This window comes from Protopterus annectens, chromosome 3.part0, assembly GCF_019279795.1.
Source record: "Protopterus annectens isolate FY-2018-M chromosome 3.part0, PAN1.0, whole genome shotgun sequence".
Classification (NCBI taxonomy): domain Eukaryota; kingdom Metazoa; phylum Chordata; order Ceratodontiformes; family Protopteridae; genus Protopterus; species Protopterus annectens.
Genome location: NC_056731.1, coordinates 1,920,452,292 through 1,920,478,718, shown reverse-complemented (window position 1 = coordinate 1,920,478,718; position 26,427 = coordinate 1,920,452,292).

Here is a 26,427-nt window from a genome sequence, read left to right as displayed (position 1 = left end):
TTAAAATGAGGTCTAATGACAGAACTGCTCTCTTAGATGTCTCTCAGTGTCTAGTTAGGCTGCCTAAATTGTGATTTGTCTTCAGGGGGCAGTGTGCATTTTGGCAGCTTGCAGATTTTGGCAGCTAAGTTGAAATGTGGCTCTGTTATTTACAGATACCCAGTTACACAATTGTAGAAGCTGACAGCGATGAATATAGAGTTTTGCAAGAAAAGTACATCTGCATAACTGGTCTATAGCAGTTTGTATTTTGCATACTTTTCAGCTGGAATATTTGGAAAAGTGCATTTTTGGCTAAGGCACAAGCTGCAAGTGTGAGATTCTACAGCATAGTTTTAGTTTTAGTTTGGTAATAATATTATCAGTATGTTTGGCCAATTTAAGAACAAGGTAGCGATGATCCCTGTGTACTTCTGTCTGTTAACTGTTAGTAGCGGGTTGCCATTTGTGTCGAAAATAAATGGATTTGGAGATTTACGGAGTTTTTACTAGCAAAATTGCAATTAACAGAGACAATATCAATAACTTCTACTCCTTCTCAGGATAGTTGCCGACACAATCAAAAAATGTATGTACTCTAACTTGGTCTGGGCAAATACAAAAAAAAATAGAACCTGCCTGTATGCATAAGCAGTTTAGCACAGGCCTATAAATACAATCTCTTGAACAATGAAATAAGACACATGAAAGGGCAACTCATTCTATTTGCTTGATAAATATTTGTCTTTACTAAGGAAAGAAGAAACTGCCTCCTACTTGAAAGAAGGATGTAGGAGTGATCTGACTGTGTGAATTTTAATTATTAAGAGACCTTCTCACTGAGTCAAGCACTTTTGAATTGTTATGTATCAAAACTTCAGATGTTCGAAATTGCTGGTTTCAAAAACTGTGAACAAAAGTCAAGAGTGTTTGGGAATGGGGTGACAGAGCTGACAAAACATTCTCCAGTTGTTAAACTATTTCCTGAAGTACAACCGTAAGAGATGTTACATATGTATTTATTGTTGTGGTGGCTTTGTGTGTGTGTTGGGGAAGTTATTTGGCCTACTTTAGCACTAATAATGCTTCACACAGACTACACTCTGCTCTTTCCTTTGGCTCCATTCTTAGCTGCCTGAGCAGTTTGTTCCTGCTAAACCCTACACTAAACACACATAGTGCTATAGTCACATCTATTACTGTACCTAGGTACCTTAAAGCAGCACTTATTTACATACAGGCCTCAGCCTGGCAATCTTAGTCATCCCAGCCTTCTAACAGTATAAAGCAGAATCTAGCAACCTTCCTATAATGAATCCAGGTAATGTAGGTATGTTGTATCAGTTATTAAATTGATGCCAGCAGTATTATTAATCTAAGGTTTGGCTAACTGGCCACCTAGTGCACCATGTCAAAGTTGAAGAAGAATCTATTGTTACTTTAGAAAATCAAAAAAACAAAATGGAAGGAAGAGTAATGAAAAAAATGAATAACAAAATACTTTTCAAGCAGTCTAATCAATCTACTCATATGGTTTGAAGCAATTTAAACACTGCTAGGTCCATTTGCTATCTCAGTATCCAATACTAGTAACACTGTTCTGAATGCTGAGATACTTTATAATTGCCATATTTTTAGTAAGATTTTATTTAAAATTTGCATGTGTTCATTACAAGATAATATATTGATCAATGCAATTAATGCACTAAGAAAATAATTACCCTGATCTACTTTATCGAAGTAGAAGTGGTGACTGCGTATGTATAGTCTGCTTTCCAGCTTTACCACATAGCAAAATGTCATGACTTTGAGCAAATACCAAACAAAAACAACTGATGACAGAACATGCTGCACTTTTCTATCACTTCTGTGTAGTACACCCAAGAGGCAAACCTGTCAAATGCTCTGTTAATTGTTTTCTTTCTGTTTTATCCTACTTTTTCCCCGGGAGATCATCAGATCAGTCACCTGTTTTTTACTGGCCCATTCATCCTTCTCAAGTCTTAGTATCCCAGGCACTAGGAGAGGGGGGTAAGAGCAAAGACTCCTTGCAGCCTGGGAGATAGACTTTTTGCATATCATTTATTTATTATGTATTGACATTTGATTACTGGGAAAGTCCAACTGGGTAGAAGCCCATTTTCAGTGGAGTCCTGGGGAGAAAAGTTCCAAATTATTGCAAAACATTTTAACAACAATAATTTTAGTCTTCAAAAATAAAAAAAAAATATCTGCACTTTAAATAATTAGAACAAACTAGACATAGTATACAAACATTGGTTAAGAGGCGATACAAGGTGTGATGTCCCCACTCTGGGCCAGTAATCAAGGAGTCTGAATCCTAGACACTGGCACTGTAGAGGGATGTTCACTTGGAACAAAAATGGAAACACTCAGTATTTCCAGATGCAGCTCTCTGCACCAAGCACAATTTCCCTTAAGATCACACAGGAAACACACTCAGCTCTTGGTCTGGGTTTCTCTCTCTGTCCCTCCCCAGGTCCCCATTAAGGTTCCCCACTGGCCCAGCTGTAGAGTTAAGTCCTTAGCTGAGTGTCCAAGCCAAGTCCTCCAGCACTCTCTCTGTGAAACCAGTGCTTTGTGCCCCTGCTCCAAGTAGCTCACACACACGCACACACACACACACACACACACACACACACGCACGCACGCACGCACGCACACACACACACACACACACACACACACACACACACACACACACACACACACTTTGAGATTTGATTCTCACACACACCACACACACACACACACACACACACACACACACACACACACACACACACACACACACACACACACACACACACACACACACACACACACACACACACACACACACACACCTGGGAAAGGCTGGTACAGATTTACTAGTTATGACCCCTACTGCCCAGACTATAAGGTAGTTACACTGCCACCAAACACCCCAAACCCAGCTACTCTAAGACTCTTGCAAGGGTACCCAATTATACTGAGTGAAATTAATATTATTCAAATGGGAATGTTGACCAAACAGCCAGGCTTTCATGAGTACCAATAGATATAAGTACTCTCAGGTTAAAATAGTCTCTAAAGGACCAACCACAATGAAAACTTTAAATATATTTAATAATAAATAATAAAAGAACATGAAAATGTAAATATCTATTTACAATAAGCAGCAGCATTTCAATCACAGGAAATACTGAAAATAACACTGGTGGACAGGTTCACACAGTTACAGAAAAAACAATACTTAACTAATCTCACTATGTTTTCCTGACTGATCTAAAGAATTATTATTCCCTGGTTACTTACTAGAGCAAGGCAAGATGAAGTAGTTGAGAGATCCTTTTTGGTCAGGTTACAAGAACACATAGCGCACTGAGACTTCAGGCTCACCTAGTATTAAAAATTGTTTTAGTGATGGATTATAGAATGACATCACATACATCTGCCTTCTGGTTCCCATGCAACCCCCCATTACTAGAGACTGCCAGGATTTAGCACCTATGTCTCAATATTACACACACACAGGGCCTTGCTAAGATTTTTTGCAGCTCCTGGAAGTCATAAAACAATTTCAAACCTCCACCCTTCCAGAGTAGCAATTAGTTCACCCCAATAATAATGCAGAAAGCTTCCTAGTACAGACTTTTTCCCTCTGGCTGCATTGAGAACTGTAAGATAACATCTTTATGGCCTAGGCCCGGTAATTTAATTTCTTACTATTTTCCAAAGTCAGGTGGATTGAGACCAACCTCTTGTCTTCCAGTATCCTCTGTTAAAACATATACATTTAAACAGTTACAATAATGCATGTATATTTCTTTTTCTGTCCAGCAGGGCACACTGTTGGTACATTTTAAACACAAGCAGCTTTACAAATACTTTTTCCAACACAAACATCTTTACAAATCAGTTTGATATACAAATAACATATAATTATTTATAAACCTCCAGCTAGCTGTGCTGGCTTCATCTACTTCCCTACTTCTCCTGGCACAGCTGACAATACCTCACATCGTCAGGCAAGGTATATGACAATCATTTAATATTTAGAGAAATTTTAGATAGTAAGTATAGAAATTAAAAGTAAATTAAGTTAATACACCTAGGAATTGCAATATGAAGTGTAGGAAAACAGGCTTATGATATATTTAGAGCGAAAGTAAGGGAATAGAATTAGATAGCAGTAAGGAAGTAAGTGAAGAAGGGACAGTAAGGAGGTATAAGGCATGAAAAGGAACTTGTTCACATTTGAGGGTATAGTTTATCCTGGTTTTGGGCAATAACAGAGCCATATTTTAGCTAGGAAGTATTTCAGAGTGGTTTTGAAAGATGGGAGGAAGGGTATAGATACAGGTAAGGAGTTCCAGGCCTTAGTAACCATGTACAGGTACAGACAATGCCCAGCAGATTTGCTATGTTTATAGCCAGACAGGAGTTTCTGGTCACTGGTCGCAAAGACCAACTGTAAACATAGCTGTGTAGAATGTTTTTTAGTGATGAACAGGCAGATGGGTGCTGGATAATTTTATAGGTAGCAAGAAGTTGTGTATGTTATTTGATATGGCAGTTCTAACCAATTTAGGCTTTTCAGTCCTATACAGTGGTGGGTTCTGAAATGGATATGTGCTGCAAATTTAACAACTTTGTTATAGCATTGTTCAAGTTTTAATTTTTGTGAAGTCTGGAGGTTAGTAAGGCTGGGAGAGATATAAAGAAGAGTGGGGAGGAGATAAGTAGTGGGAAGTGCAGTTTTAGTTATATCGGTAAGAATGTTTTTGGCTCTGTAAAGCATCCCTAGTTTTTGATGAGATTTTTTTACGCAATTTTGCATATGCATTTTGAATGTAAGATTATCCTCCACTATCACTCTTAACAGTTTGCTATAAGAAGTGACTTCAATGATTGTATTATCAAGAGGGAGGACTTTAAGTTTTCTTTTTCATGAGTGAGGGATATGGGGAAAAAGTAGTAGTTTGGCCTTTTTTGGGTTGAGCATGAGTTTTGAGTTACGGAACCATATTTCAGTGGTTGTCACAGCTTCCTAAGTAATTTTTGGGAGGTGTACCATGTTGTCAGATGTGCAAATGGGAGTGGAATCATCTGTGTATTGTATTAGGGTGGCCTGATGTGTGGAAGTATAGAGGGTGTTCGTGCAAATGTTAAAGAGGAGTGGACCAAGGCTAGAGCCTTGTGGAAAACCGGTGGTGTCTGGGAGGTAAGAAGAGAGTGTGGAGTGCCATTTTACTGAGTGATACATATTGGACAGGTAACTTTTGAACCACAGAAGGATGGGCTGAGAGTGACGTGTGAGAACATTTGAAGTAAAAGTTTGCTGTGACAAACTGTGATGAAGGCTTTAGACAAGTCTAGAAATAAGGAAGACACTCGTTTACCATTATTTCTAGCCTTATTGACAGTATCGATGTAGGTTAGAAGGGCAGTGCTAGTACTAAGGGAAGGATGGAAGTCATGTTGCATTGGGGACAGGAGTTCTTCTTCTATGAGATAGTCCAGTAATTGTTTTTGAATACATTTTCCAAGTATTTTGGTGAGGAGAGATAAGATTGCTATAGGTCTGAAGTTATTAATGTCCGTTGAATTTCATTCTTTGTGCAGAGGTATAATATTCATAGGTTCATAGGTGTGTACTAGGCTAATGGCCCTGGAGCCTTTACAAGCCTAGCCCATAGGATTACCCTGGCATCTTGCCAACCGACCTTAGTTTCCAGTGCCTATGTTGAGTAGAGCCGCTGGAGTGATCCCCAGGGTGAATTTTCTATTTCCCATCCATTCATCAAGATTTCTCTTGAAGAGGGCCATGAGGTGCCCTGTCTGACATGTATGGGAAGTCTATTCCATAGCATCGGCAGTCTCTGGGTTATGAACCGTTCCCTCCAGCACTTTCTGTTGATTGTGGTAATGAGGTTGAGGTCTCTGGAGCGTGTGGTGTGGAGGGATTGGGATTTCTTTAGATGTAGCATTTCTAACAGAACTGGGTCAGATATGGCTTTATAAGTCAAGCAGAGATTGCCTCTAAGTAGGCAATATGAGACAGAGAATAGCTGGAGTGTTTTGAGTCTATCTACATAGGAAAAGTGTTTAAGGCATAGGATCCTCTTTGTGAGGTTCTTTTGCGGCCTTTCCAGTTGTTGCAGGTGTCTAGTGAGGTACATGCCAAATGGGACATTGTACTCGATGACTGGCCTAATGAGGAAAGAGTAGAGAAAGAAAATGACCTCTTTCTTCCTGGATGCAAAACCCTTAGTAATGAGATGTGCCACATAGAAGGACTTTCTGACCACAGTGGCAGTGTGGTGGTCAAAAGGGAGGTTGCTGTCAACCTGTGTTCCCAGATCTCTTATAACGTCTTCTGTGTTCAGTGGACTACCATCGATGTGGTAGTTCATGGGAACTGGGTTTTTACCAAAGAAGATGACGACACATTTTTTGGCATTGAGATTAAGGCCATGGTTCTGACACCAGTCACTGGTCTCAGTGAGGCCTTTCTGTAGGATGTCAACATCACGTGGGGATTTAGTAATGGCTCCCAACTTGCAATCATCTGCTAACTTTATCAGCCAGAGTCCCTTCTTGTTGGACTGGACTTCTGAGAAGTAGATACCAAACAGGAGAGGACCTAGACCGATCCCTGTGGGACTCCACGCATGACTGATCGGCAGTCTGACTTGGAGTCAGCTACTTTCACACTGTGGGTTCTATCTGTAAGCCAGTTTGCAATCCACCGAGTGATATAGGGGTTGATGCCTAGCTTAGTGAGTTTTTCTATGATTCCTGAGTGGGGAATGGTATCAAAGGCCTTGGCCAGATCAAGGTAGGCTGTATGAACCACCTTGCCTTCATCCACAGCTCTGGTGACTGACTTAAAGAAGTCAACCAAGTTCAGCAGGCATGATCTACCCTTCACAAAACCAAACTGTGTAGGATCCAGAGTTTGGAGATTCCCTATATCATTGTTTATTAGGTCCATGATGATACATTCCATAGCTTTGCATATCAGACCTGTCAGGCTAATGGGGTGATAGTTCCCAAGGTCTGTAGTCACTCCTCCTTTGTGGAGAGGGATGACTATAGCAGTGTGCCATTTGGTAGGGACAAAGCCTGAGGTGAGGCTGTGACTGAACAGAGCATACAGGTGTGGTGCCAGTTCACTCTATAGTTCATGTAGAACACAGCCAGGGATATTGTCATGTCCCATAGAAGCTGTATTCTTGGCCTTGGACAGTGCTGTTTTAACCTGTGCAGCAATACTACTGGGTGCCTGGCAACCTATTGGTATTGTGATTGGTCCTTGGGGGGGGGTAAAGTTGGCACTGAATCTGTCGGCCAGTATATTGGCAATATCTTTTGGCTCGGTATAGGAGGTACCATTGTGCAGTAGCTCAGAGCAAATCTAGGTATTGCCATGGAGGTTCTTTACATAACTATATAAGGCCTTGTGTTTGTCTTTACTATCTGCTGCAATTCTGTTTTCATAGCTAGCTTTAGAGGATTTGATGAGGGATCTCAACTTTTTTTTGAGGTTGATAAGGGAGTTTTTCCAGTCTTGGGACTTCACCTTATTCTGCATCAGTTTCCTCCTTCTGTTGTAGAGTTTGTTTATGGCAGGGGACCACCAGATTGGCTTCCTTTTTTTGGAGGAGAGTGTCTTGGTTCTATTGGGTATAGCGAGATCCATGCATTTGTCTACGTGTTCGTACAGTGCATTGGTGTATGATTCAGTGGTCATGCAACTAGTCTCCATTTGCATGGGTGCCGTGAAGTTAGCCACCTCTGTTCCTAGGAGCCCAAAGTTAGCTTTGGAAAATTTTTTTATGGTGGTTACCTTTGCAGGGTGGGTGGAAGGGATGTGGATTTCCAAGGTAATTAGTTTATGGTCGGATCTTACCAGGAAGGAGTTGACTATTGCTGTAGAGCAACGGTCACCCATTTTAGTAATGACCAGGTCAAGGATATTGCTACCTCTAGTAGGGGTAAGAACGAGATGGCCCAGGGCATTGGAATTAATTAATTCCAGGAAATGTTGGGCAAGTGTATTGGTACATGAGTAGTTTTCCCAGTTAATGAAGGGGTAGTTGAAGTCACCCAGTATGAGTGTGTTAGGTTGGACCCTAATATTCTCCAGGGTGCTTAGGAATGTGGAGTGAGTGTCTTGGGACATGGTTGGGGACCTATCACTGTCTTACCCAATGTTAACTGCACCTGAAGTATCTCTGATGTGTTATGTTGGGCTACCAGTCTGGAGGTGTGTGCATCCTTCATGAATATGGAATCACCACCACCTTTGGAGCTTCGGTCCAAGTTCTGGGGCCGAAAGGTGTGGAATGAGTTATAGCCAGGTAGTGCAGGGGTGCTTTCTGCTGCCTTGAACCAGGTCTTTGTTACAGCACAAATGTCATTTTGAAATTTAGACTTCTAACATTGAGCAGCATGACCCTCAGAGTGAATTTATTTGTAGCTCTTATGGTGGTAATTTGGTCTTTGGAACACCGCCTAAAAAAGGCACTATAGGGGTGGCAACAGCCTTGGCCAGTATTCAGAAGCCCAGGGGTGACAGATGTAGGCCATCTCTGGCAAAGCATCAAGGTCTGTCAATCATGTCATCCTAGGCAGACAGATACTGGATCCCCTTAGAATTACACCAGAATCTTAGCCAATTGTTGAAATCAATCATTTTCTGCTTGTACTGTGGTATCATTCTGGGTGATGGTAGGATGCTGCTCAGTGCTAGGGTCATACACACCTGGGCTACATAATCCGAGAGCTCCTCCATGTCTCTTTTCATGTAGACCAGGGAGGTACATATCAGGTCATTCACACCCACATGTACAATGACAGAGTCACATTTGTACTTGTTGTTGAGTGCATTATATGGCGGATCCTGGCACCTGACAGGCAGCTGACTGTTACTTTCTCCTTATTCAACATAGTAAGTGGGACATCAGTGTGCTTCACTATCGAGTCACCTGTGACTAGTGTGCTGGACATGTTTTGCCTTAGGGGCTTTGGTTGAGTGGTACACTGTTTAGGAGAGTTATATGTCTTGTGATTAGTGTTATATTGTGGTGGCCGAGTGTGTTTCTGCCTTAGAGGTCTCTGTTGTTTGAGTAGATTTTTTATTGAGAGCCTCCGCAAAGGTGGGTGTGTGGTTTGTGTTTTTATGTGAAGGCAATGCTGGTGTGTGTTCTGGAGGACTATGTGTTCCATGTGGTGTGGTGCAAAGTGTTGACCTTCTCCTCTTGGCTGGATATATGTGCATCTCTCACAAGTCTGAGTGTTGGGAGGTAAAAGAAGAGGGTTGTCGGTGTATATGAGGCAGTTGTGTGCTACAATAATTGCTACAAGAAGTGTGGTATGGTAAAGTGCTAGACTAATAAGCTAGAAAAAGTGCAGGAGAGGAGAAAACTAGCAGAGCTAAGGGAAAATTGAAGAGCTGACTTTGGCACCTCTCAGAAGCTTACAAACAGTCCTGGATACAGAAAAATCTGTATCTGGACTAGACTAGTTACAGGAAAGGCAGGAAAAGTACAAACATGGGCTTTTAGACCAGAAAGTTGAAGGAGATGGAAAAAACTGCCCAAACGGCCAATAAACTACAATTTCTGTGTCAGAAACTGCTCCTTTTATGGTAGATAGGCTACCTAGTGCTTACCAGTCCTACTGATAAGCTAGAAGGCTTCCCTCAACAAAGAAAGGTTTGGGGGGCTCAGAAGCTTACATACAGTCCTGGATACAGCAAATCTGTATGTGGACTAGACTAGTTACAGGAAAGGTGGGAAAAGCACAAACGCGGGGTTTTAGACCAGAAAGTTGAAGGAGATGGAAAAAACTGTCCAAACAGCCAATAAACTACAATTTCTGGACCAGAAACCACTCCTCTTGTAATAGATAGTCTACATAGTGCTTACCACTCCCACTGATAAACTAGAAGGCTTTGCTCAACACAGAAAGGCTTGAGGGGCTCAGAAGCTTACATACAATCCTGGATACAGCAAATCTGTATCTAGACTAGACTAGTTACAGGAAAGACGGGAAAAGTGCAAATGCAAGCTTTTAAACCAGAAAGTTGAAGGAGATGGAAAAAACTGCCCAAACGGCCAATAAACTACAATTTCTGGGCCAGAAAGTACTTCTCTTGTGGTAGATAGGCTACCTAGTGCTTATCACTCCCACTGACAAGCTAGAAGGCTTCCCTCTGACACAAGAGGCTTGGGGGGCTCAGAAGCTTACAAACAGTCTTAGATACAGCAAATCTGTATATGGACTAGACTAGTTATAGGAAAGGTGGGAAATAAGCACAAATGCAAGCTTTTAAACCAGAAAGTTGAAAGAGATGGAAAAAACTGCCCAAATGGCCAATAAACTACAACTTCTGGGCCAGAAAGTACTCTTGTGGTAGATAGGCTACCTAGTGCTTACCACTCCCACTGATAAGCTAGAAGGCTTCCCTCCAACACAGAAAGGCTTGGGTGCTTAGAAGCTTACAAACAGTCCTGGATACAGCAAATATGTATCTGGACTAGACTAGTTACAGGAAAAGCAGGAGATAAGCTTGGGATTTTTTTTTTGTTACAAAAAAGCAGCTAAAACAGCACTAAAAACAATTCAAGTGCAATGCAAGCTAGCACAAGAGTGTGTAGCAATATTAAAGCAATTTATTCAAACTGTATTCTGAACTGAATTAAATTATTGTTTAATTCAACTCTAAACAGTTAAAAAGTGCCAAAAAATATACTTATCAGCTGAGAAGCACACTCAGTCAGAACAGAAATTAAAGTGGAAAGGAAGAAAGGAGAAACAGACGATAATTCAAGTTTAAGGGCCTAAGTAGGTTGGCCTACTCAAATGTTCTCTCTGTATTAGGTAGCATGAGCTAATGACATTAGACTGGGAAAGAGCTGAAGAGATGGGACTGGTAGGAGTGTCTGAAATCAAAATATGATCTCACAGTACTCGGTTGAGTGAGCAAATGAGATGGACCCAGGAGGAGTGTTCAATCACAACTTTACAGGAGAGGCGGGCAATTCCAAAGCCACCAAGATTAATACCACAACAAGAACAGGGAGAGAGGGCAGAAAAATAAATGCAGAGAGACAGAGAGAGCACAACATTCAGTGAAGCAAATAAATAAACAGAAAAATAAAATGCAGTACCATCTTTAACACAATATTCACTTAAACAAATAAACAGAAAAATAAAATGCAGTACTATCTTACAACACTGCAAGTCTGTACTTATCTCAGCTTGTAATAAAGTTGATGTAGGTATATAACAGCTAACCAAGCAACTCAAATATTCAGCTATTCAGCATAAATAAATTCAGAGGTAAGTGACTGAGACTTATAAGCACAGAGAAACCCTCTAGGCTAAGAGTGTGACTTTTTCCAGAGAGAGGGAGTGTGAGATTCCCAGACTGACCTACTTATTTATTTATTTATTTTATTTATTTCACATTTGTTAACCGGGTTAGTCCAACTGAGTTTGCAAACAAACCCATTTTCAGTTGAGCCCAGAGGAGAAAAGCCCCAGCAAACATAAGTAATGATAAAGTGACAATATACAAATATTAAATAACAATCACAATACAAAATAATTGTAAAAAGAAAAGGTTATGAACTATTTATAAGAATTAAGACAGGATAGGCAACGCTATTGGCTGCTATTTTTAGGTACTCACTTGGAAGGTCATCAGCTGAAGAACAGCACGTTTTAAGTTCATTTAAGAGTAGTTTTATATAGGATGTGGGCACAGATTTGAAGGTGAAAGTGGATGTGGTGATATGTGGCTGTTGGGCAGGGTTGGGATTAGATGTTGAGGAATCATTAGTTAGAGATGTTATACTATATATAAAAGAAGAGTTGAACTGTATTCCAGTTTTGAGCGATGAGTTATTGCGAGAGGGGTTTGAGTTGAATTTTTGGCCAGGACGTAAGATTTCTTTAATGGATCTTCAAAATTTTTTAGTGTTGCGTTTAGTATTATTCTGAAAGTTATAATCGTACAGTTTTTTGGTCTTCATTTATTTGCTTTTTAGTACAATTACGAAGAATTCTGAATTTTTCAAGACATTAAGGTGTTTTATATTTTTGGTATTCTTTCCATGTTTTTTTTCTATCCTGCATTAGCATTCTGCCTACCCCCAGGTCAGTTTATAACTGAGAGCGATCAGATTATAGCCAGAACAAAGCAATAAACAAAGAGATGCAAGTAAAACTGTTTGTCTGTCATTTGCTGAGACTAAATAACTAGCATATGCAGTATAGTTTACTGGTCAAGCAAAAGTGGACAGTGGCCAACTTAGTTAGAGCTCCTTAGAGTGCACGGACTATTTTACCAGAGACCATCAATCACAGAGCATGCATGCATTTAACTGATTAAAGGAAATATGCAGCAAGGTTCTTCATGATAAATTTGTTTACATTAAACACTGGCAAAATTCTCAGTAAACTTGTAGGTGTAGGGCCTTGTGACAGAGCTCCTGCAATATTGAGGCCAGATGCAGTGACCCCGGGCTTTGAAATGAAAGAAAAAGCTCTGCTAAGCTGTAAAAGTATATTGAGGCAATAAAGTTAGCACTTATTACACAAAAAGAGATGGAGGAAGGACCACAGTAAGTTAGAGCAGAGAATACAGGGGAAATATAAGAGTAGAGTGATGGCAAGAAAGTGTAAGAATGCAAGCTCAAAGTAGTTTTAGCAAGAAGCATACTGATAGAGAACCACAGTAATGCAATGTAAATACACATCAGTATTGAGCAAATTATCAGATCATGGCACTACACTGATACATACAATATAACACCATCACTTAGAAAACATTCATGAGATTTACCAGTACGTCAAAACAATGTTATATATGTATGTATATGTGTGTACACACACACACACACACACACACACACACACACACACACACACACACACATTGGATATAAAAAGTTTACACCCCCCCAGTTAAAATGCCAGGTTTTTGTGATATAAAAAAAATGAGATCAAAATAAATCATTTCAAAACTTTTCCCACCTTTAATGTGATCTATACACTGCAGAATTCAATTGAAAAACAAATACATCTGTTAGGGGAAAAAATAAAAAACATACAATAAGCTGGTTGCATAAGTGTGCACACCCTTAAACTAATACTTTGTTGAAGCACCTTTTGATTTAATTACAGCATTCAGTCTACTTGGGTATACACCTGCCATCAATTAAAGAGACTCTGATTAACCCCAAATAAAGTTCAGCTGTCCTAGTAGGATTTTCCTGACATTTACTCAGTTGTCTTCTATAGCAAAAACCAAGGTTCGCAGAGAGCTTACAAAGCATCAAAGGGATCTCATTGTTGAAAGGTATCGGTCAGGAGAAGGGTACAAAAAAATTTCCACAGCATTGGATATACCATAGAGCACAGTGAAGACAGTCATCAAACAGTCAAGAAAATATGGGACAATAGTGACGTTGCAAAGAACTGGATGTCCCTCCAAAAATGATGAAAATACAAGACAAAAACTGGTCAGGAAGGCTGCCAAGAGACCTACAGCAACACTAAAGGAGTTGCAGGAATTTCTGGCAAGTACTGGTTGCGTACTACATGTGACAACAATCTCCCGTATTCTCCATATATCTGGGCTATGGGGTAGGGTTGCAAGATGGAAGCCTTTTCTTACACAGAAAAACATCCAGGCCCAATACATCAAGTCTTCCAAAAGCATGTGGGAAAATGTGTTATGGTCTGATGACACCAAGGTTGAACTTTTTGGCTACAATTCCAAAAGGTACATTTGGCACAGAAACAACACTTCACATCACCAAAAGAACACCATCCCCATGGTGGAGCATGGTGGTGGCAGTATCATGCTTCGGGATTGCTTTTCTTCAGCTGGAACTGGGGCTTTAGTCAAGGTGGAGGGAATTATGAACAGTTCCAAATATCAGTCACTTTTGGCCCAAAACCTTCAGGCATCTGCTAGAAAGCTGAGGATGAAGAGGAATTTCACCTCTCAACGTGACAATGATCCCAAGCATATATCCAAATAAACAAAAGAATGGCTTCACCAGACGAAAATTAAAGTTTTGGAATGGCCCAGCCAGAGCCTAGACCTAAATCCAATAGAAAATCTGTGGGGTGACCTGAAGAGGGCTGTGCACAAGAGATGCCCTCGCAATGTGACATATTTGGAGCACTTTTGCAATGAAGAGTGGGCAAATATTGCCAAGTCAAGGTGTGTCATGCTGATAAGACTCCTACCCAAGAGTTATGCAACCAGCTTATCGTGCTTTTTTTTTTTTATATATATATTTTTTCCCCTAACAGATTTGTTTGTTTTTCAGTTGAATTGTACAGGTTATAGGTCACATTAAAGGTGGGAAAAGTTTTGAAATAATTTATTGTGGTCTCATTTTTTTATATCACAAAAACCTGGCATTTTAACAGGGGTGTGTAAATGTTTTATATCCACTGTGTGTGTGTGTGTATATATATATATATATATATATATATATATATATATATATATATATATATATATATATAATATACATATATATATATATATATATATATATATATATAATATCAGAACATCAGCAACTCACATTACATATACATATGTGTTAAAGGGAAACACGCTCAGGATTCATAAAGCTTATCCGATCTGGAATGAAAGTGTTACAAATACACTACCAAAGACTTTTCACTGTTTTACACAGTCTTAGAACAAATAGAAATGTCTGAGTGTAAGAGAAGACAACACTGAGGTGATATTTAGGAATACATTCTACTACGGGTCCCTATTAAATGAAAAGTGGAAATGTTGAACGGCCAAATAAACGAAAAGGCCGTTCCTTGATATCACTATTATAAAATCGCAGTACACCCTTTCTTCACTGTAGTGTGATCTCGGAGTTGGTATATATAATTAACGGGGGGGGGGGGCACAGCCCCCCACAATATTAACTTCAAGGACGTCCTTTTTTTTTATTTGGCCGTTCGACATTTCCACTGGTTGGTCCACTAACAGAAAACACAAAACCACTGGAATACAGAGGAGATGTAATACCTTTTATTGGACCAACACAGGTTTTTCAATTACTCAAGCTTTCGAGCTGGCATGAGCCCTTCGTCAGGAATTTTTTTTTTCTAGGGAACTGCCAGAGAACCAAATGTGCTAGCATTGATACTGTAGTACTGACAAGCCATTTTGTGGGCATTTAGATTGTAATGAAGGTTGATGGCCATCAGATGGCTGGGGAAAAGCACCCTCACGGCTACCAACATTACAGCCCTTCCAGACACCTTTCACCCTAAAACTGGGTGAAATTCCTTGGTAAGGGAATGAAAAGGCTATGTTTGACAGAGAGATTTGATGGTTATAAAGACATGTGTCTGGAGAGTATCTCCCCGGGCCTCCGCTGAAAATTGGCTCGTTCCAAGTCGGACTTTCCTGGTTAACAAATGTAAAATTAAATAAATAAATAAATAAAATAATGGTTGACAAGCATGGGTTCCAAACGAACTTAGACAAAAAACATTGGATTTCAGTATTGATGGTAGCTATTTATGAAGAGTACCCATTATAGGATTCATATTTTTCCTTTAAGACTATTTTGATGGGATACCTTTTACATCAGCTTCTTGGCAATATGGAGTCAATGATGGAGGTGCAGTGTATTGCTGGTGGTACTGTTCTTAAAACCATGCTTGATGAAAGCAGACAGTAGTTTAAGTGCCACAATTGTCTTTGACCCAATAATGATCAACCCCTGTATGAACAATCATTTGGTGTGAGAATGCCAGCATTTTCTCCACAAACTGAAGCTATGGTGTCCTGGAGATCTCTCCTTTCCCTGAGATGGCATAACCTCAGAGTTGGTACTTATAGGCTGTAGAGGTGTGAAAAAGTACAGTTTTGTACCTACTATAAATGTAGATGTTCGAAGATCCACGTTGCTGCAGTCCTTACATATGGGTAGTCCGCTGTCCTCGGTCGGCCCGAATACCAAAGTATTAGGCTGACGTCGGTCAAGGCGCTTAAAACTGACATCAGGATGTCAGGGTACAAAAGCGCATGACCGACGTCATTTCCTCAGTCTTTTCTTGCCCCAGATGTCAGAAGGCCCTAACAAGAAAGGCCACAGCCAAAAAACCTGCAAAAACTAACCAACCACCCGTGCACTAACCATATTTACAATATGTACAACACAAACCACACCACCACCTTCAACAACAGAGGGAAGGAGGGAGGATTGACTGCAGCAATGTGGATCTTCGAACATCTACATTTATGGTAGGTACAAAACTGTACTATGTTCTTCATCTCACATTGCTGCAGTCCTTACATATGGGTAGAATCCCAAAGCAGAGGTAAGGGAGGATGGCAAAACTATAAAGCATTAGGAGCTGCCAAAATGCCCTGTAAAATTGCAGTGGCAAATCCAGCCCTAGATTTAGAGTAAAGTGGAAGGTGGTAATGCTTAGAGAAAGTATGCACTGAACTCCAAGTAGCTGCTTCCAAAATATCTTTAGTAGCCACCCCTTAAAAAGCTGTAGAAGTGGCAGTAGCCCTAGTGGAATGAGGCCTGATCCCAGCTGGAATCTCCTTACCATGATGGGAATAACAGAAAGCAATACAAAACCAATCCACTTAGAAATAGTTTGTTTTGAAACAGGTTTGCCCTGAGAACCCAAAGCAAAAGAAACAAACAACTGCTGAGACTGCCTGAACCCTTTAGTTCTGCTCAAATAATATCGCAACTGTCTGTGTATATCCAAAGTGTGCAAAATCTTTTCCCTTTATTTTGGGGGTTTGCAAAAAAAGAAGGCAAGTGAATAGTTTGGATTAAAGCCACACTAGAAACCACTTTAGGCAAAAAAGAAGGGTTAGTACGAAAGACACCCTATCCTTGTGGAAAATTAAGAAAGGCTCAACTGCCATAAGGGCCTGTAATTCAGAAACCCTTCTCGCAGAGGTAATGGCCAACAAAAAGCAGTCTTCCATGATAAATATTTCAACTCTGCCGATGCTGCAGGCTCAAAAGGTTGTAGAGTGAGTTTCTCCAACACAAAATTGAGATCCCAAGCAGGAGTAGGAGCTCTACGTGGGGGTCTTATATTCTTTGCCCCTATAAGGAATTGCTTAAACAAAGGCTGAGAAAATAATGGTGGGTCACAGTCATAGTGAGCAGAAATTGCTGCAGCATGAACCTTTATAGAGGAGAAGGACAAACCTTTGTCCAATAACTCAGTAAGGTATTGAAGCGCAACACTTAAATTAGGTTTAGAAACATCAAAGTCCTTTGCTGTACTCCAAAATAAAAATCTCCTCCATTTATCTGCGTAAACTTTCCTTGTACTAGGCCTTCTGGCCTCCAAAATAACATTCAAAACTTGTTGTGGAAGCTGAGATCCTCCAGGGTTTAAAACAGAATATGCCAGGCTGTCAGATGTAGAGAATGAAGTTTGACATTGAGTAAATGACTGTTCTCCTGAGACAGCAGGTGAGGAATCGAAGGCAAAGGCCATGGAGGCTCCTGTACCAGACTTCTCAGTAATGGGTACCAGTGCTGTCGAGGCCAATCTGGAGCTATTAAAATCATGTTTGGCTTGTCCTGTCTGACCTTCAGCAGTACCTTTGGGAGGAGAGGCAGAGGTGGAAAGGCATACACGTGAAGATTGCTCCAATTGAATGAGAGAGCATCCACTTTCCAAGCTGTGGGATGAAACCTTTTTGTGCAAAACTTTGGCAGCTGGTAATTTAGTGGAGAAGCGAACAGATCTATGTCTGGAGTTCCCCATAACACTGTCAATCTCTGAAACACATGAGGATCCAATTTCCACTCGTGGGGATCCATAATTTGTCTGCTCAACACATCTGCTAAGGAGTTCTGTGCTCCTGGCAGAAACCTTGCCTGAAGATTTAGCTGTAAACTGAGAGCAGTCTCCCACAAAATCATTGCTTGTCTGCATAGAGGATAAGAATGCGTTCCCCCTTGCTTGTTGATGTACCACATGACAGTTGTGTTGTCTGTTTGAATCAACACCTGCCCTGGAAGAAGTAAATCCTTGAAAGCTATCAATGCAAATTGGACTGCTAACATCTCCTTCAAGTTGATATGTAGATGATGAAGTCTGGCAGGCCACGTGTCTTGTACCCATTTTCCATTTAGATGAGCTCCCCAAGCTTTGTCTGAGGCATCTGTCGTTAAAATCTGACTCGCCTCTGGCCGGGTCACAGAGAGTCCCTTGTTTAGGTGACATTCCTGAGCCCACCACAAAAATTCCTTTTGAATGCAAGGTATTATCTGAATGACAGTGTCCAAATCTTGGCAGTGCTGTGTCCATACATTCTTGAGATACCACTGTAGCTTCCTCATATGCAGTTTGGCATTGGGAAGTACCAGAATACAAGATGCCATGAACCCCAAGGCTTGAAGGACTGTCCTTGCAGTCAGCCTGGACTGACGAGACAATTGGTGGAAGTAAAGAGAAAGATTCTTTTGTTTGTCCGGGGTCAAAAAGGCCATCTGGGATGCTGTATTCAGTCTCACACCCAGAAAGCACATGTCCTGAGAGGGTACTAGACTGGAATTTATTTCGTTCACAGAATACCCCAGGCATCTTAACACTGCCATCACATACTGTAAATGATGAAGAAGTTCGTCCTTTTCTTGGGCCAGAATCAGGCAATCGTCCAAATAAGGATAGATTTGTATTCCTCTTAGCCTGAAGAAAGCTACCACTGGAGCCAGAACCTTCGTGAACACTCTGGGCAGTAGATAAGCCAAAGGGCAATGCAGAGAACTGATAATGTGAAGTCCCAGCCCAAAACGCAGATACTTCCTGCAACTGGGCCTGATAGGAACATGAAGGTAAGCTTCCTTGAGATCCAGAGTCACCATCCAGTGATCTTTGCCCAGCAGAGGTAAAAGCTGTTGTAACGTCAACATTTTGAACTTGGGAATGTCCAGATATGTGTTGAGGATAGATAAATCCAAAATTGGTCTCCACGTGTTTCCTTTCTTTGGTACTAGAAACAGGCGAGAATAAAATCCTAGGCCCACTTCTGGCAGAGGGACCGGTTGTATGGCCCCTATTTGAAGTAGTAGAGAAATTTGTTTGTGAGCCTCTAGTCTTTGCTGAGGAGGAACATCCAGCATGCCTTTGAAAGGAGGCAAGGTATGGAAATAAAACTTGTAACCCTGGTGTATGATATCCAATACCCATTTGTCTTGGGTAATCAACATCCAATTTTCCTTGAAGAGTGCTAACCTTCCTCCCAAAGGTGCTGCCAGGCAAGAAGGATCTGGCAGCTGAAAAGTAGGTCATTGGGCCTGTTTACGAAAGGACTGGCCCCTGCCCTCACCCAAAGATTGTGCAGGTGAACTCCCTGTTCTAGGCCTGAAAGAACTCTGAGCTCTGCCCCTACCACGTCTAGATCTACCCCTAGACTGAGAATCATAAGAAGGATACGTCCACCCCTTAGCAGGCCAATTCCTACTAAACTTCGGAGGCTGAACTTGCAAAAAATCTTTAACAGCCTGCATAGACTTAGCCTTGTCTTCCATTTTCTTCAAGACTAACTCCACAGGTGAACCAAACAACACATCAGACTGCAAAGGAGCATCCAAAATCCTTGTCTTAACATGGTCAGATAAATTCTGATCCTTCAGCCAGGCGTGCCTGCGAAGAACTGAGCCAGTGGCAGCCACCCTAGACGAGGCCTGCACAGCATCAAAACCACACTGTAATGAATGCTTACCCACCTGTTCAGAGACATGCACCAAATCTTGTAATTCTTTACACTCAATGCCTTCCGCCAGAGCATCCACCTTAGACTTCAATTGAGAAAGAAGAAAGTTTTGATATTTCAACATATGAAACTGGCAATTCAAAGCCCTCATAGCTAAGGTAGAAGATGTATAGACCTTCTTTCCCCATCTATCCAAAGCTCTGGCTTCTTTATCTAGAGGAACCGGATTTTTACAACAGAGGCCTTGACACCCTTAGGTCCCTGACTAATAGTTTCTGGGTCCGCCCTAGGACTCTTATAAAGATATTTATGAGCCTCAGGCACCCTGTAACACCTATCCGGTTTAACAGGAGCAGGAGGCAGAGAATCAGGATTAAGTGAAGCCTCGGCAAACACATCTTCCACAACATCCAGAACAGGGGGTATAGCCAAGGGCCTATGCTGGGGTAACAGCAAAAATTCCCTAAGCCTTTTCCGAGAATCAGAGAAGTCCTGACCTTCCCACTTAAAATGTTCCCTCATAGAATGAAGTGTCTCTGAAAAAGAAAAATCCTCTGGAGGAGAAGCAGAAGGAGTGGAATCATCTGCATCAGAATCAGAATAAGGAGAGTACTCCTGCAAGTCCTCAGCTGAAGACTCTGAAACATCCGAAGCCTGCTCAAAACTTCCCAACTCTGGCTCCACCCTAGGCCTCTTATCAGGAGGGGGCAAAGAACCTCTAATCAGAGTAATCAAATCTTCTGCCATTTTAAGCATGTGCTTCTTAGGCACAGACCCTGCTGAACTAGGAGTGACACCAACAGAAGCTAAAACTGGCCTGCCTCTGGGAGAAGCCTTGGAAACAGAAGGAGAAGGCCTAACCACCCTAGGAAGGGAGGGGAGTACAGTAACTTGAGAAGCCCCTTCAGCCTGACCTGCCTCCTGAGAGACCACCTCCTGCAAAATCAAAGTCTCCCCCTGAGACTCCAGAGAAGTCTCCGTCGGAACCACCGGTTCCACTGAAGCCTCTAAAGAACCGGCGTCCGGAACGGACGACTCATCTTGCCTGGGTTTAACTGCTTTGTCTTTGCGCTTCTTCGCAGAAGCGGGCGCCGGAGAATCTGACGGCATATTATAATTGCACCGCTTCCCAAAGACCAGCCTAGCACAATCTAACCTTCGCTTAATAGTGCGTTTATTGAACCTAGCACAAAAGCGACACCCAACAACGTCGTGCTCAGGCCCCAAATAAGGAATACACAAAGAATGATAATCCCTATGCGGTATCTGTTTTCCACAAGAAATACAGTTATTCACTTTTTCTGACATCCGGTAAAACACTGAGGCAAGAAAAAACCAAAATATTCCCCAACGGGGTACTTAGCCAACTTGGATTCGGTCTGAAACTCCAAATTCGAAAAATTTCAGAACGCCGAACGGCACTTGCAACGCTGCTTCTGCATCGGACCATGCGGCAAAAAAGACTGGGGAAATGACGTCGGTCATGTGCTTTTGTACCCTGACGTCCTGATGTCAGTTTTAAGTGCCTTGACCGACGTCAGCCTAATACTTTGGTATTCGGGCCGACCGAGGACAGCGGACTACCCATATGTAAGGACTGCAGCAATGTGAGATGAAGAACATCTGCACCTTCTCATACTGGGGAGGTACAGGGGTAGTGCATGCTGTTTGCACTAGAGTTATTTTCTTCCATTGTGATCACCCTTTTGACAGTCAGTCACAGCAGAGTTTTGTCTTGTGCAACCAAATCATGAAGTTAAACCTGACGTTAAACCCTAATTATTCTCTGTTAAGAGTGTCTCAATGATTTTGATAGGAATATTCTGTACATGGCCTCCATGTCAGCAGTGATTACTGAAAATCTTATTATGGTGAACTGGAAAACAGATTCTTTACCCGATCATTCCAATTGGATGCTAGTTGATTACTTATATTGATACTGAAAATTTCTAATAGAAAAAGATATGTGAGAATTAAATGCTTATAATTTGTGTTTTTTATTTTTATTTTAATGGTTCTTTTTCTTATTTTAATTACTGTTATGTGTTGGGCAGCTGCAGTGGTGCAGCAGTTAGTGTTGCTGCCTTACAGCAAGAGGTTCTCTGGTTCGATCCTCGTCTGGGGTGCCTTCTGTGTGAAGTCTGCATGTCCTCCCTGTGGTCACATAGGTTTCCTCCAGGTGCTCCAGTTTCCTCCCACATCCTAAAGACATGCTGTAGGTGGATTGGACACTCTAAATTGGCCCTAGGTGTGTGTGTGCGCGCGCGTGTGTGTGTGTGCGTGCGTGCGTGTGTGCCTTCTGTGGAAGGTTGGGAGCCGGGCTGGCAACTCGACACTGTAAAACTCCACTGCCAATCATGAGCAGACAGGTGATCCACTGTGGCGACCCCTAACCGGAAAAAGCCGAAAGTAGAAGAATTGATGGTTATTCCCTAGGGCATCCCTGTATGAAACATAAAATCAAGGGATTTCTCACAGCCATCAGGTATTATATATGAAAGCACAGCTCCTACATACTGTAATAAACTGCCACATTACAATAGTATACAGTTCTCGGTCAGATGGATAATGAGCAAACACATCAGCAGACTGTATTTTTTAAAACCTTTGAAATGCTAGTTCATATTCTTTCTATCAAGACCATGGTATATATTTGTGCAATAAATCTTACAAAAGGTTTAACAGTTTACCATGTTTTGATAATAACCTGATAAAACAATTCAATAAAACCAAATACTCTAAAGTCAGTAAAATCTGCAGAAGTTGAAGTTACCACAATGGCTTTTACATTATTCTCTGCAGGATGCAAATCATATTGTACTTTTTTTCTCGGGAATAAAGTAACACATATATTATTCCTTTTAAGATGCCGCCTTGGATCATTCAGTTGTTTCAACATTTTGTCTAACTTCTACAGATATTTCCCTGGTGTAACCCCAATAACCAAGATAACATCCAAATAAATTGCAACATGCAAGTCCTCTTGTAGCAAACTATCTGAGGTGTTTTTAGTATATCAGTTGGAGGTGACATGCCAAAAGTTAAAAGGTTATATGTAAACTTTTCATAGTTTCATAGATGTGTACTAGGCTAATGGCCCTGGAGCCTTTACAAGCCTAGCCCATAGAAGTACCCTGCCATCGTGCCACCTGACGTTAGTCTCCACCAAGAGGCCAGTTTCTAGTGATGTCCCACAAGGCTTGGTACTGGGGTCTCTCCAGTTTACAATACATTTCTCCAAAGTCAAGGCAAATGTCGAGGGCCTCTGGCTGACCAAATCTGCTGATGACTGCAAGCTGGGTGCAATCAATGAATACTCCAAAGATGTGGGTATTACCCAGGATAGTCTGACACAGACAAATAAATGGGGATAGAAAAACGGCCTAAAATAAAACGCAAAAAAAAAAAAAAAAAAAAAAAAAGGCAAAATTACACTCTTTAGGAAGACAACTTCCCCTGCGTATTACAACATCGATAACACCCCACTAAACGCAAACCCAGAGGTAAAGCACTTCGGAACTCAGTACAACAGTAACCTGAACTTTGATCATGTGTCCATAGCAGAGGGCATGACATCCAGATCTAACGAGAGCACAGTCCCACTATACTCAGTCCTCATTAGACCAATAATGGACTATAATACACCCTTCTGCATGTACCAGACCAGGAATATGCGACAGCTGGAGTGACCACAGATGTTCCTCTAAAAAAAATGTTTTATATATATATATATATATATATATATATATATATATATATATATATACACACATGCATACATACATACATACATACACACACATATACATACATACACACACATATACATACATATACACACACACACACAGCATGTAAATGTCCTATGCAGATCAAAGTCATGTCCTTGTACTCCAGTTTTCTACAGACTACTGAGTGGCGATATGCGCAGCCTACAAGGCATTTCCAATCCAACTCTGATGGATCGGTTACACATTTGCAAAACAGCACTAGAAATACCTGATCTAAGGATTGTAACCTCATCTGTAATAAACAAAACATGGAGGAGCAGGTATGTGTCTCAGAAATTATCCCCTCTCTGACAGACTCCCCATTCACGTGACACGGAGCTCTTCCCTAAGCCTACTTGGACCAATGGATCGGAAATTGCAACTCCACAACTGGCTTGTCACTTGTGGCCCTTATGGAGTGTGGCCCTACTTTTTTTACAGTTATAGTCTAATAACTCTATATTTAGAACCATTTGTTGATAAGCACTGACCACAGTCAATTTTTAAAATGTATGACTCATTCCCATAAATGGAAAATGTCTTGTACTTAACATTTGTCCTACTGTTCTGAAGAAGAGATTTTGTTAACACTTACAATTTCCACTACGCCTAACACTTTCATTATGTTCCATATAAGTACCGCAGGACCAGCATATTCCAAATATATCACAGGAGTTATGACCTTTTCTTTCTTTTCACAACCAATGTATTTATTTTATTTTAGTGATTATTCCATGAGGAACACATGTAAATCTAAAATACTGAGTTTGACATCTGCCAAAGTATGAGTAATAGCCATAATCCACTTTGCATACCCATTTCATCTTTAAACACAAATTCTTGTTTAAGAGGTTGTGATGATGTCAGGTATTGCCAGCTATGCCAGGAGAAGTAGGGCAGTGGATATGTAACATATGCCAGCATAGCTAACTGGTTTTGTAAAGAATTATATGTCATTTGTATATGAAATTCATTTGTACACATGCCTGTGTTGAAAATGTATTTGTAAAGTTGCTAGTGTTAAAAATGTACCAACAGTGGGTCCTGCTAGACAGAAAAGAAATACTCCTGCATGTCAGACTGTATTGTAACCGTTGAAATGAATATATGTAACAAAGGATACTGGAAGAGAAGATGTTAATCTCAGTCCAGCTAACATTGAAAAATAGTCTGAAATTAAATTATCTGGTTTAGGCCATAAAAATTGTATAAAAAATAAACAGGAAACTGGAACTGGAGTAGATGATTTATTCAGGCAAAGCAGGACAACTGGTAAAATAAACGCTCCACAAAACAACTCATGCATTTTTGTCCGAGCACCTCCCAGACTTCATCATATAAAGACAGGTGCCCTGTACCCAGGGGATAATGGAATGTAAAGCTTTCATTGCTGGGGTTCTTGACGTGTAATGGTTCATAAAATGTGGAATCGTTGACTGCTTCACCTAGAGAGCAAGGTTAAAGGGTTGCTAAGGCACCTGTCTTTATCTGATGAAGTCTGGGAGGAGTTCGGATGAAAACGCCTGAGTTGTTTTGTGGAGCGTTTATTTTACCAGTTGTCTTGCTTTGCCTGAATAAATCACCATTTTTCTACTCCAGTTCCAGTTTTCTGTTTATCTGTTATATTTACTGGAACGGTTGGTGCTTGTGAGAATGTCATAAAAATTGTATCTTACAGTTCTGATTGCAGCCAGAGATGAAATGTCTGTGAAAACCAGGACTAGGAATCCTACTGTGTTGTTCTTAGGGGTGAACTAATGGCTACCCAGGAAGGGTGGAAGTTTTGAAACGGTTTTGTAGCTTCCCGCTGCTATAATACTTCTTAGCAAAGCTCTATCTATGTGTATGGTAACACCTATGTGCTAGATTCTGGTTCAGTTTCGAGTAAAGGATGGGGGTAGTGCGGGAACCAGAGTCAGATGACCTGATGTGTGTGATGTCATTTTGTATTCCAACACTGAATTGGTGTTTTAATACTAGATGAGACAGAAGTGTCAGGGTAGTCTGTTTTTGAATCCTGACAAAGAAGGAAGACCACTCACCCACTTCATCTTGCCTTGCTTTAGTAAGTAACCAGGGAATAGTAATTCTTTAGATCAGTCAGGAAAATATAGTGAGATTAGTAGTACTGTTTTTCTGTATCTGTGTGAATCTCTCCATCTATGTTATTTTTAATATTTCCTGTGAATAAAACTATGGTGTTCATTGTAAATAGACAATTAGTATTTTCATGTTCTTTTATTATTTATTATTAAATATATTTAAACATTTCATTGTGGATGGTCTTTTAGAAAATATTTTAACTTTTTCGAGTACTTATATTTATTTGGTGACACTGTGGCCTCTCCTGAAAGCCTTGCTGCATTGGTTAAACACTACCATTTGTATTAGTATTAATTTTACTCAGTATAATTGTGTACCATTGTAAAAGCCTTAGCTCTTTAGCTGGCTTTGGAGTATTCTGGAGGCAGTACCTACCTTATAGTCTGGGCAGAAAGGAGGCATAGCTGGTAAATCTTTGCCAGCCTTTCCCAGGTGTGTGTGTGTTTGTGTGTGTGTGTGTGTGTGTGTGTGTGTGTGTGTGTGTGTGTGTGTGTGTGTGTGTGTGAAAATCAAATCTCAAAGTGTGTGTGTGTGTGTGTGTGTGTGCGTGTCAGCTACTTGGAGAAGGGGCAAAGAGGGTGATGGATGACTTGGCTTGGAACACTCGGCTGAGGACTCAACTCTACAGCTGCACCAGTGGGGAGTCTTTTTGGGGGTCTGGAGAGAGAGAGAGGGAAACCCAGACCCCGGACTGATTGTATTCCCTGTGTGCTCTTAAGGGAAACTGCACTTGGTACAGAGAGCTGCATCTGAAAATACTGTGTGTATCTACGTGAACGTCCCTCACCAGTGTCAGTG